This window comes from Sinocyclocheilus rhinocerous, unplaced genomic scaffold (genome assembly GCF_001515625.1).
Source record: "Sinocyclocheilus rhinocerous isolate Xijiao unplaced genomic scaffold, SAMN03320098_v1.1 scaffold1256, whole genome shotgun sequence".
Taxonomy (NCBI): Eukaryota; Metazoa; Chordata; class Actinopteri; order Cypriniformes; family Cyprinidae; genus Sinocyclocheilus; species Sinocyclocheilus rhinocerous.
Window position 1 is genome coordinate 239,253 of NW_015646445.1, and position 11,608 is coordinate 250,860.

At 34.3% G+C, this 11,608-nt stretch overlaps 1 protein-coding gene across 7 annotated transcripts in view; it reads right to left on the minus strand.

Annotated features, from left to right (window-relative positions):
- Positions 1-11,608, minus strand: part of raph1b (Ras association (RalGDS/AF-6) and pleckstrin homology domains 1b) — a 63,062-nt gene that overhangs the window by 40,300 nt on the left and 11,154 nt on the right. For 4 of the 7 annotated variants that reach the window (XM_016511936.1, XM_016511941.1, XM_016511940.1 and 1 more), the window contains exon 2: positions 8,849-8,912. The exons of the other annotated variants lie outside the window; for them this stretch is intronic. The gene's annotated coding sequence lies outside the window, so the exon portion shown is untranslated. The remainder of the gene's footprint in view (positions 1-8,848; positions 8,913-11,608) is intronic. 7 annotated transcript variants of the gene reach the window in all.

Genomic DNA, 11,608 nt, shown 5'->3' on the forward strand with positions numbered 1-11,608 from the left:
ATGTTAATCTATTGACAGCCCTAATATATATATATATATATATATATATATTATATATAAACACATATATAAAATGTGTAGAATTAATAATTATTAACTTGCAGAGTGACAAATGAAGCATGTGGAGCTGAAGACACTTTCAAATCCATCATCACTCAGTGTAAAGCACAGCTGAACACAGCTCACACCATAGACAGGAATAGCATCATATCGTGTGTGCTGAGCAATTGTGAAGCTCTGAAAATATCCTCAATTAAAACATTAGATTATTGTATGTGTGTCATGGCAGATGGTTTCTGAGGGAAAATGGCATGTGACAATATTCCTGTATAGTGCAGTGGGACACAGATTAGCTGTAAGGAAGAGAGGGAAAAAAATGAAGAATCTTAAGAGCAGAGTGAAATAGAGGACAGTGAGAGAGGAGAATGCAACCTGAGGGACAAATCTCCCTTTATTTAGCACACAGTCACTCACACAAGTACAGTTAAAAACCAGTATGCGAGACATTCATAAAAACATGTATGTATGTATGTATAAAAGTATGTATGTTTACTCACACTAGCTGATTCTTTCTACTTTTTTGCCTGTTCACTGTTTCCCTCTACCGCACACACACACACACACACACACACACACAATGCTGTGTGTAATCTATCATCAAGTCCTGAGCTGATGTATTTGCTGAATCAGAGAATGACTCCATAATCGCAGTGAATTCTAAAATATGCCCAAAAAACACTCTGTGAGGGCATGACTTCACACATATCTTTTTGATATATTTGATCCAGTATATTTGAATCACATGGCAGGAACTAATGTGAGTTAGTAGCTGTTGACAATGTACAGTATATGGATTTACTAATGCCTGACTCCTCAATTTTCATCTTTAAATCTTACTGAAAATAATCAACAGATTTAATTTTTACATTTATTCACATATGAAAATTCAGTAATGCACAACAAATATGGTAAACAGATGTTCAGATGTGATTACTTCATATGCGAGAACCAATGAAGTTTGTTCTCACGCATCAAGCATGCGTAGCTGAGCTTCCGTTGACCATATTTGATGTGCTCTATCTGTGTGCACTGATCAATGTTTATATGACGATAAAAGCCTATAATAAATCTGTTTGTTCATATGGATTACTTTTACAATGTCTTCTGGTCTTTTTATTTAAAGCTTAAAAATGTTGATTATATAGACTTCCAATAAATGGAAAATACAGCTTCATTTGTGTTTCAAAGATGAACAAAAGACAACGACACATTTTCATTTTTGGGTGAACTATCCCAAGCAGAGCTAAAGTTATACCAACAATGCATATATATATATATGTATATATGTGTGTGTGTGTATATGTATATATGTATATATATATATATATATATATATATATATATATATATATATATATATATATATATATATATATATATATATATATATATATATATATATATATATATATATATATATATATATATATATATATATATATATATATATATATATATATATATATATATATATATATATATATATATATATATATATATATATATATATATATATATATATATATATATATATATATATATATATATATATATATATATATATATATATATATATATATATATATATATATATATATATATATATATATATATATATATATATATATATATATATATATATATATATATATATATATATATATATATATATATATATATATATATATATATATATATATATATATATATATATATATATATATATATATATATATATATATATATATATATATATATATATATATATATATATATATATATATATATATATATATATATATATATATATATATATATATACACACACACAAATATATACATATATATATATGTATATATTTGTGTGTGTGTATATATATATATATATATATATATATATATAAACATATTTATCAGTATTAAACATTCCTCATTTATCTGAAGTATAAATAAGATGCTAAAATGATCTATATAGTGATACTGTCATTCAACATTTCAACAGAATTTACATTACACTGAATGATAAAACCTTAAACTGAATGGTAGGTGTAATGGTAAAATCAAAGTCTGGACCATTACACTGAATGACAATTTTATATATTTTGACAATTTTATTTCCATTATAATATCATTACAAAGAATCCAATGTATCAACGCAATGACTTTACACCACACTGGTTCCTTCACCTTATATGTCTGTTACTCTGCAGTCTATCTTTTCTCTGAAACCCAGAGAGCTGGACACTCTATTAATTTCACATTTTCACTTATTGCAGAATTGTCTCCTTCTCATTGCTCCTTTCATCTCCACAGTTTCCCATTATGTCTCTGTATTAAAGACATTATCAAACCATTTTCTGCAAAGACTGAAAACAGAGGGACAACTGGAGAGAGTATTTCTAAATATATCTGTAGTGCAGGCACAGAGTCACTTTGTATTGAAAGGAAAGTGAACAACTGATCAAAACAGCCCTGAGTCAAATGTCGGCTACCACGAACCGCCAACTCAGAGAATACATTGTTATTCTGAGGATGGTTCCTCATACAGCGTTAACTATGAATCCTGGAGGAAGGTGTGAAGATATTTCAGCATCCAGGAACAAGTCAAACCCCTCTGAAGTACATCTGACAGCTGTCAGTCATTGTGCTGCATGTTGTTGTGGCAGTTCTAGGTTACGTTTGTGTATAGTCATCAAGCATACACAGGTATAAAGGAGTTTTAGTTACAAATTCTTTCAGGACCTATGAAAAAGAGTGCATCACCTAATTTCGTTTTCTTCAGAACAACAGATCTTGTTTGAATCATAGGAAATAGACAGATAAGACACATACAGAGGAAAAGGCAGTAGGAGAGAGAGAGAGGAAAAAAAATTGTGAGAAACACTTGACATGGTTTCTTAAGACATTTCATTAGGGTGTGGATTGATTCTCACTCAGCACTCCACGTCATATCCTTTGGCTATCCAAATGGCACAAAAAGCACACACCTGCACACGCACAGCCGGTGGCCCAGTGAAAGAACTCCTTTCATACAGGAGCCACACAAGTCCAAAGTTCGCCAGGGAAAAGGCGTGTCGTTTTCCGTAGTCTGACCTTCACTCTGTCTAACACAGTGAGCCAAAATATTCAAGCAACAAGGAAGATCTTAAACACCAACTTCATTGACACTTAATCATATAAGCTTGTGTCAATACTGTAGAATCACCAAACTGAGAGAGATATGGATTCTGGACTGTCGTATTTGTCACTGTCACTTTTGAGACCATTATGATGAAATAATTTGTTGTCTGTTAGTCTACAGACATCCCAACTGACTAAAAAAGGTTGTCACAACATCTCCTGAGTATCCATGAACATCTTCATGTAGAGTTCTTTACTCCACCCAAAAATGAAATTCTCTCATAATATACTCATCCTCATGCCATCCCAGATGTATACGACTTACTTTCTACTGTAGAAGACAAATTAAGATGATTAGAAAAAGCATGTTGTGAAACTCACGTTAGAAGTGATGGTCCGCTCACTTGTCGTGCAAGTTTCACAACTCGCTTACATCACGCCATCTAGCATGAACTCATTAACCTGCATTTGACAGTTAGTCAGAAACTATGGTTTTATAGTTCAAAAAGTTTAAACATTAGTATTTTTCTTACCAACACATCATTTTTGCTTTAGAGGACACTAATTCATCAACTGGAGTCAAATGGATTATGTCATATTGTGTGGTTTTTGTAAACTTTGAAGAACCTGTCCATTTGCACTATATGGAATCACAAAGATGGATTATTTCCCTGAAAATAATGTTTGTGTTCCACTGATGAAGGAAAGTCATATACATCTGGGGTGATATAAGAATAAGAAAATTAAGAGAGAATTTAAATTTTTTGTTGGACATTTGGAGGACTTCCAGCAAACATGCAGGAAACTTTAGGGGACATTTGTTACCAGATATGTTAATTTAGGGTTGAAACAAGGATATTTGCAAACTTTTAAAGGGGTCATATGATGCGATTTCAATTTTTCCTTTCTCTTTGGAGTGTTACAAGCTCTTGGTGCATAAAGAAGATCTGTAAAGTTGCTGACCTAAGTCGATATTAGGAGAAGAATATTAACAACTATATTTTAATGGTGGCATGTTTTGTCATATTTGGAGCTTAACAGCTGTGTTCACTATGAACTGTTTTATGGAAAAAAATCCACCGAAGAAAGAAGTCATATGGGTTTAGAATAATATAAGGGTGCAACAAGCAAAAGTGTCCAATAATGAGGGTTACTGAGATAAAGTGAGTAGTGAGCTGGTCATACGATCTTAATATGTCAGCTCCCGTGAGGCAACCCACTCATTTGAAACTATTTTCCTCATCTTACATCAGAGCTTTTGATGCGAGCCTTAAAACAGAGAGTCTGCATAATGAATGCTCTCTGTGTGGAGTTCAGAAACGTCGACAATTTTGATTGGTCTTTAAAAACACACTTGGTATGTGATTTTTCTTTCTTCAGCGGAAAAATAAAAGTAGATTAAAGTGGTTCCATGAGCTGTATCCTCCAGATGTTCTACTCTGCTATTCTTCATCCGTATATATCTGCCACATCCTGGCTCAAACAAAAACCAAAGGCACATGTTTACGGATAGTGCTGACTGTCAAGTATCTCACTCTCTTTGCTCTATGTGTGTGTGTACGTGTCTGAAATACGTGTGTATAGCTTCAGGGCAAGATGAGCAAGCAATCCCCTTTACTGCAGTCCCAGGTGGATTGAAATGTGAAGTCAAAAGTCTGAACACCCAAACATGCTGCACCATGCAAAAAAACAAAATCACCTGCAACATACTGCAGAGTCTGAAACTGATACATAAGAGGAAATATTAAAAATGAAGAAATTAGTACTTAGTCTATGAAGACAGAAGAAAGCCCAGGAACGCCAGATATCTGATGGCCCTAGAATGAGCTATTTATGAGTTCAGTCAGGAACTGCGGCTCTTTAAGTATCGCCAGAGACTCCAGTCACTGTTCTCTCTGCTTCCATTAGACAGACAGTGCTGCAGCATCAGGTCTCGCACCAGCTCGCTGCAGGATACCTTCTTTCTGCAGGCCATCAGACCGTTGAACTCCTACATCATGTAACATTAGAAATGAAACCCTTCCCAACCCTTCTGCACTTGAACAATTATAGTGGGGATCTATGACCCGTCATATTCTACAACATAATTACTGCTTGTTTACTGCATCCCATCACACACATTATGCCCACTAGTCTGTGCCTACTGTCACTCATGGGCGGCACTAAGGGTGGGCTTTTGGGGCTTTGATCTGCAATAAAGAACATTCATTTAATGGATGCATGCAGAGCCTTCCACTATGCAGACAACTCTGACATAAATGTCAGCAAACCCTATAGTTTTGTCCTCCATCCATGTAATAAGCAAGTATTTCATAGACATAACTGTGATAAAGCAGAACATACAGCAGCAAACCAGCAACTGCTTTTATCTCAGACTCACTCAATTAAACAGTCTGTTAACTATAGACAAAAAGGCCCAATGAATCAATGCAGCTGTCACTTTTATAAAATGTAGTTACAAGACTTCAGAAAAGCCTGAAGGGACAAACTACTTTTTTTTTTTTTAAAGTTCTTTCTGAAGTTTGAAGATGACAGTTAATGGGACAGTTTTATGATCAGTACTGTTTCTCATAAAAATTATACATTGCAAATATTCCAATACTCAAAGGGATAGTTCATCCAAAAATGAAAATTGTCATTAACTACTCACCCTCATGTCATTCCAAACCCAAAAGACATTTGTTCACCTTCAGAAAACATATTTGGATATTTGATGAAATCCGAGAGCTTTCTGACCCTGAATAGACAGCAATGGAACTACCACGTTCAAGGCCCAGAAAGGTAGTAAGGACATTGTTCAAATAGTCCATGTGACATCAGTGGTTCAACCGTAATTTTATAAAGCTACGAGAATATTTTTTGTGTGCAAAGAAAACGAAAATAACGGCTTTGTTCAAGGGTTACAGAGTATTTGTTAAATATAAAAACAAAATATATATTGTGTGTTTGAGTGGTCCAGACGCTACAGCTTCCACAGACAACGGAGAGCATTTGACTATTTGACTGTTCCTATTTTGCACTTCATGCACAGTTGGACTGTGTGGCACTGGCCAGCTGCTAACTTTGTGAGGGCCTGTTGCGTGTCAGGCTGGACACACAGACATGACAAAAGTCTCAAACCCTTCTTACTACCACGTTCAAGGCCCAGAAAGGTAGTAAGGACATTGTTCAAATAGTCCATGTGACATCAGTGGTTCAACCGTAATTTTATAAAGCTACGAGAATATTTTTTGTGTGCAAAGAAAACGAAAATAACGGCTTTGTTCAATGATTTCTTCTCTTCTGGGTCAGTCTCCACCGCCATTCAAGAGAGTACCACGACGCATGCGTGTGCAGGCCGGTAACCAGCTATGAGGCCACCGAGGTCCGGACCTCGGTAAATTTTTCATGTTCAAAAATAAAATGTGTTCCTTGAATGACTAGTTTGCTGTTAAACTCCTCATATGAATGCCTGCATGACATGTATAATTCAGTTTAGACAGTTTGCAAGAATGTTTAGCATCCCCGTTATGAAAATGATCGCTGTGAGACGATGGCGGAGTGAACGAGGCTTGAGAGAGTTGTGAGTGAGGGCGCGGGTGCAGCCTCTGTGTTGCCAGATCCAAGCATTTTTGGACTTGTCTTTTCCACTTAATTTAACGCTTTAGAAAGTTAATAAAGTAGGAAGTTGCAGTTTAGAGTCAGCGATATCTTTATCTTATCTTATTTGCAAAAGATTGGAAATAATTTCGGTTTATTTTTATTTATTTTTTGTTTTAGTATCAATATCTGGCAACACTGCATCGCCGGCAAAAAAAAAAAGCAATCTTTTCATAATAGTTTTATGTCTTGTGATATGTAATCATTCAGGTGTACAAGGAGTATTTTGTTCAATGAAAAATATGAACGGCCACAATATACAGCTCAATTTAAAGTTTTTTTTTTTTTTTTAATCATAAATTATTCATTCAAAAATATACCAATTCTTTAACACCAACCCCCATCATGTATCTGTGTATATACTGATTATATTTAGAATATGTTTTATGTGCATACTGTGCATATTTGTACATAATTTATTCCGTTTCTGTATGTTAAGGAAGCATGACAAGAAAGTGAATTTGATTGGTCAAAAAACTTTGTGTCTATGGCACTCCAGATATCCATTTCCTCTATTCCACACCTTGCGTGCAACCTTCTCCCATAGTGCTTTGTAACGAATCAGCTCATGGGAAATATGAATAATTAATCATAACTAGTTATAATTAATTATGAATATTTTAGATCCGCTGTAGATATTTACTTGACCTCTCAGGGTCAACTGTCTTGTCAATTCTAAGAACGTTAATTTCCTGGTTAAGGGAAATAACTTTCTTCTTTTCATAATAGTTTTATGTCTTGTGATATGTAATCATTCAGGTGTACAAGGAGTATTTTGTTCAATGAAAAATATGAACGGCCACAATATACAGCTCAATTTAAAGTTTTTTTTTTTTTTTTAATCATAAATTATTCATTCAAAAATATCATGTTTTGGGAACATTGCCCCATGTGACATTTTACAACATTTTCCCCAAACTATGCTTGTATTGGTTACTTGTCATAAAAAAATGTTGTGAAAATTAATTCTCTGATATTTTAATAGACTTATTGGTCACACTAAATTTAATCAATTGATTTTATTGACAATTAATTCATAGCTTAAGGTTTAAAAAATTATATAAAATAATATATAATATATATAAAACATTAATTTTTTTCATTCAGAAAATAAAAACCATGCTCACCATAGAAAAGGTCAATATAAAGGTCAATATGAATTGCGGTTTTGTGTGTGTGTGTGTTTTTGAATAAATTATTTAGAAAAAAAGAGAAAGTGTTATATCCTTGACACATTTATAAATTGTTAAGAAAATAAAAATTGTGCATTTGAAAATGTCTTTATTTTAACTCATTTTAAGTTGTAAGCACAGGTGCAAGTCTAATGCAAGTGTAAAAATGTACTTCCTATTTGGATCCAATTTTAAGTGGGTCAAGACTGGAGTTCAGTCTTCAGAGAGGGCATGGTTACATTTTAGCAGCTGGGAAAAATGAAAATTAATCTTTACAGTAAACGCAAACATACACATACAAACACTCCAAACTAATTTAAAATAACTAATTTCCAGAGACATTCCAGTTCATTCACCATGTTAAACACTGAGCTGTCTAGATCCTCTAAGGCTTCAAATGGTTGCACTCATTCCTGACATTATTCTCAAAAATCCAGCTGTGGTGTCAGAATGCTAAACCTTCACCCACTCTGTCTCCCAAATCTCCATCATTCTTTTCAACCTCACTTCCTATACTTTCTTCGTCTCAGACATTTCTGCACTTACAATGGTTACTCTGAAAACACATGTATTGTACACAATGGACATCTTTGTCGAGACATTCTTCCTGTTAGCTTGGGGATAAAAAGACAGCAGAAATAAAAACCAGTCACCAAGCTTCCTGCAGACATTATCTGTCATGCAAATGTTTAACGAGACATTTCAGTCGCCACAGAACATTTTCCTTTTTGTCAAGCACACTATTGTTGTGCAATATTTGATTTTTTCACATTATTTCTGTTATTGTGCACGTAGACAAAAATGTATATAACAAGAAGGCACACCAGCATTTGTCTGGATGTATAAGAATGGCCTACCTTTGGTATAGTGTTTTTTCTCTTTCACTCGGTTCAAAATGTCCAAACTGAAGTTAACTTGTGCCTGTAGAAGGAAGGAAAGAGGGAATATAAGCTTGTGTGTGCATCAGATCAGAAAATGTAAACACTAGTGAGTTAGGAGTGCAACTGCTATGCCATCACATTAACTGAAGGGTTAAAAGCAGGTTAAGACTGTTGTACAATACCAAAAAATTGGACAGGACTGAAATCACAAAAAACAAAAACACATAAAAATGAACAGTGTATACAGCAATCAAACCACATAATAGGTAATCAACAGCCAGTAGGTACAAATACTGTAAAAGCTAGCCTACTCAAAATACACTTTTTTCCACATAAACTGGGAATCTGAGATTTGTTTTTAATTAATATGTTAATATATTACATTATCAATATTAAAGTATTGGTTGATAGTCACAATTGTAAGGAAAACTGTTTCAAAAGCCTTTAACTCGGATAATGTGTGCAGAAGAAACTGGAACCTGAATTTAAATTGGACTGAAAAACCTTAAACTCAAAGCAGAGGATTTGCCCCATCATTTCAATAGTCCAACACATGCCACTTATTCCCAGTGTTGGGGAAAGTTACTTTTAAAAGTAATGCATTACAATATTGCATTGCTCCCTAAAAAAGTAACTAATTAGGTTAATTACTTTTTATGGAAAGTAATGTGTTACGTTACTTTTGAAATCTGGGCAGGGCTTGCTTGTTTGTTTTTAATTAGTGCTGTCTGCCATGTGACTTTTATTAATAAAATAGATTAAATAGCCTACTGGAGAGACGCACAGACGCAGGTAGGCTAATTCACACAGGCAACTGTCACCTCTCTCTCTCTCTCTCTCTTGAATAATTAATTCAAGTAGAATTACTTAATAGATAAATTTTAGAATTACTTAATAAGAAATAAATTATAATTAATTAATTCAAATAAATGTGATCTTACCGCACTATTTCATCTCTTTCTGATCTGAAGCGGGCAGAATGCGGAGCTAACGAGCTTAAACTCAAAGCAGAGGATTTGCCCCATCATTTCAATAGTCCAACACATGCCACTTATTCCCAGTGTTGGGGAAAGTTACTTTTAAAAGTAATGCATTACAATATTGCATTGCTCCCTAAAAAAGTAACTAATTAGGTTAATTACTTTTTATGGAAAGTAATGTGTTACGTTACTTTTGAAATCTGGGCAGGGCTTGCTTGTTTGTTTTTAATTAGTGCTGTCAAACGATTAATCGCGATTAATTGCGATTAAAGTGAGGGAAAAGCTCCGTGTACTGCGTGTAATCACATCCATACAGTTTATGATATGAAGTTTATGATGTTTGTCAGGCATCTACATTGTCATCTGAGGAGATTACAAAGATTAAGCAAGTGTTTTTTAAAACTCTAAAACATGAAATGTGGAGTTATCTGCTTTTGCCAAAAAACGACTGTTGGAGTTATCTGCTTTTGCTATAAAACAAACTTTTAATATGTAAAAGAATTTGGAAACATGGTGAAAAAAAAATCTTGTTGGTTTTTACTTATGAATAATACTACAACAGGGATAGTAAATAACATGTTACTTGTAACGCGTACCCCACTGCTTATTCCACAGAAGGTATAAAGGAAAAGAGGGTTATTTTAATCAAAACCAACAGGCATTTTGAACAAACAAATATTTTCCCAGACAACAATGACTCATAACCTATATAATCCCTTTCAAAGCAAATAACTCTGAAGTGTGATAAGTGTGAGAATCTCTTTCCTCTTAATCAAGAAAGTCACAACACACAATCTGTTATACACCCTCATATGTGTCTATACACCCTCAACACACAATCTGTTATACACCCCGACATACACACACACACACCTCAGCTGATGAGAAACAAAAGTAAAGAGTATGAAAAGGGGTATGTGTCCCATTGAGCAAAGCAGCTGCACACTAAGGCACAACTGTGCCGACCGTCTGTCCACATGGCAGCCTGAGACGCTGCGTGTGTGGCGCATGACAAAGCCATGGCTCACCGACTTGCAGACCATGTGGTGTTCTTGCAAAGACTCCCTTATTAGATCTTTCTTTAGACACTGTGGGTGTGACTCATGCGTGTTAGACATACTGAACAACACATTCCACCAACGGTGCTGAAAAACAGTTCCCTGATTAAATACGGTCTTTAAAAAGTTGTTAAAAATTAAGGAAGGTGTGGGAGTGTTTGGACAGTGAGTCAGTATAAAAAACCCTATTCATGTGACTTCAGTTACCATGGTAACAAAATCGGTAAGAAGTCTTAGTGTCAAACAATCACAAGTCACAAAATTTATTTACCACTTATTAGTGCTGGGCGGTATACAGGTTCATACCGAATACTAGGGCTGTGAATCACCAGCAAAGTCACAATACGATACGTATCACGATACAGAGGCCACGATACGATACGTATCACGATACAGGACTGCACTGAATTTCACCTCAGCAGAATTTAGAAAAACAGCTGTTTATTAAACACTGCTTACTATAGTGCCATTTCTAACTATTGGCAGAGCAGGCAGTTGACCTCTGCATTATGAAGGGCCTCCATAACTCTACCACAGTACAATATAGGTAATGGCATATGTTTCATGTTTACATTGGGCACTCCCCACCAGGTACAATATTCTGATTGTTTGCATCTGGTTTTTAAGCCCATAAATAATAATGTACTCATTCTAATAAATTTATATCGTAATGTACTCATTCTAATATATAAAAAAAA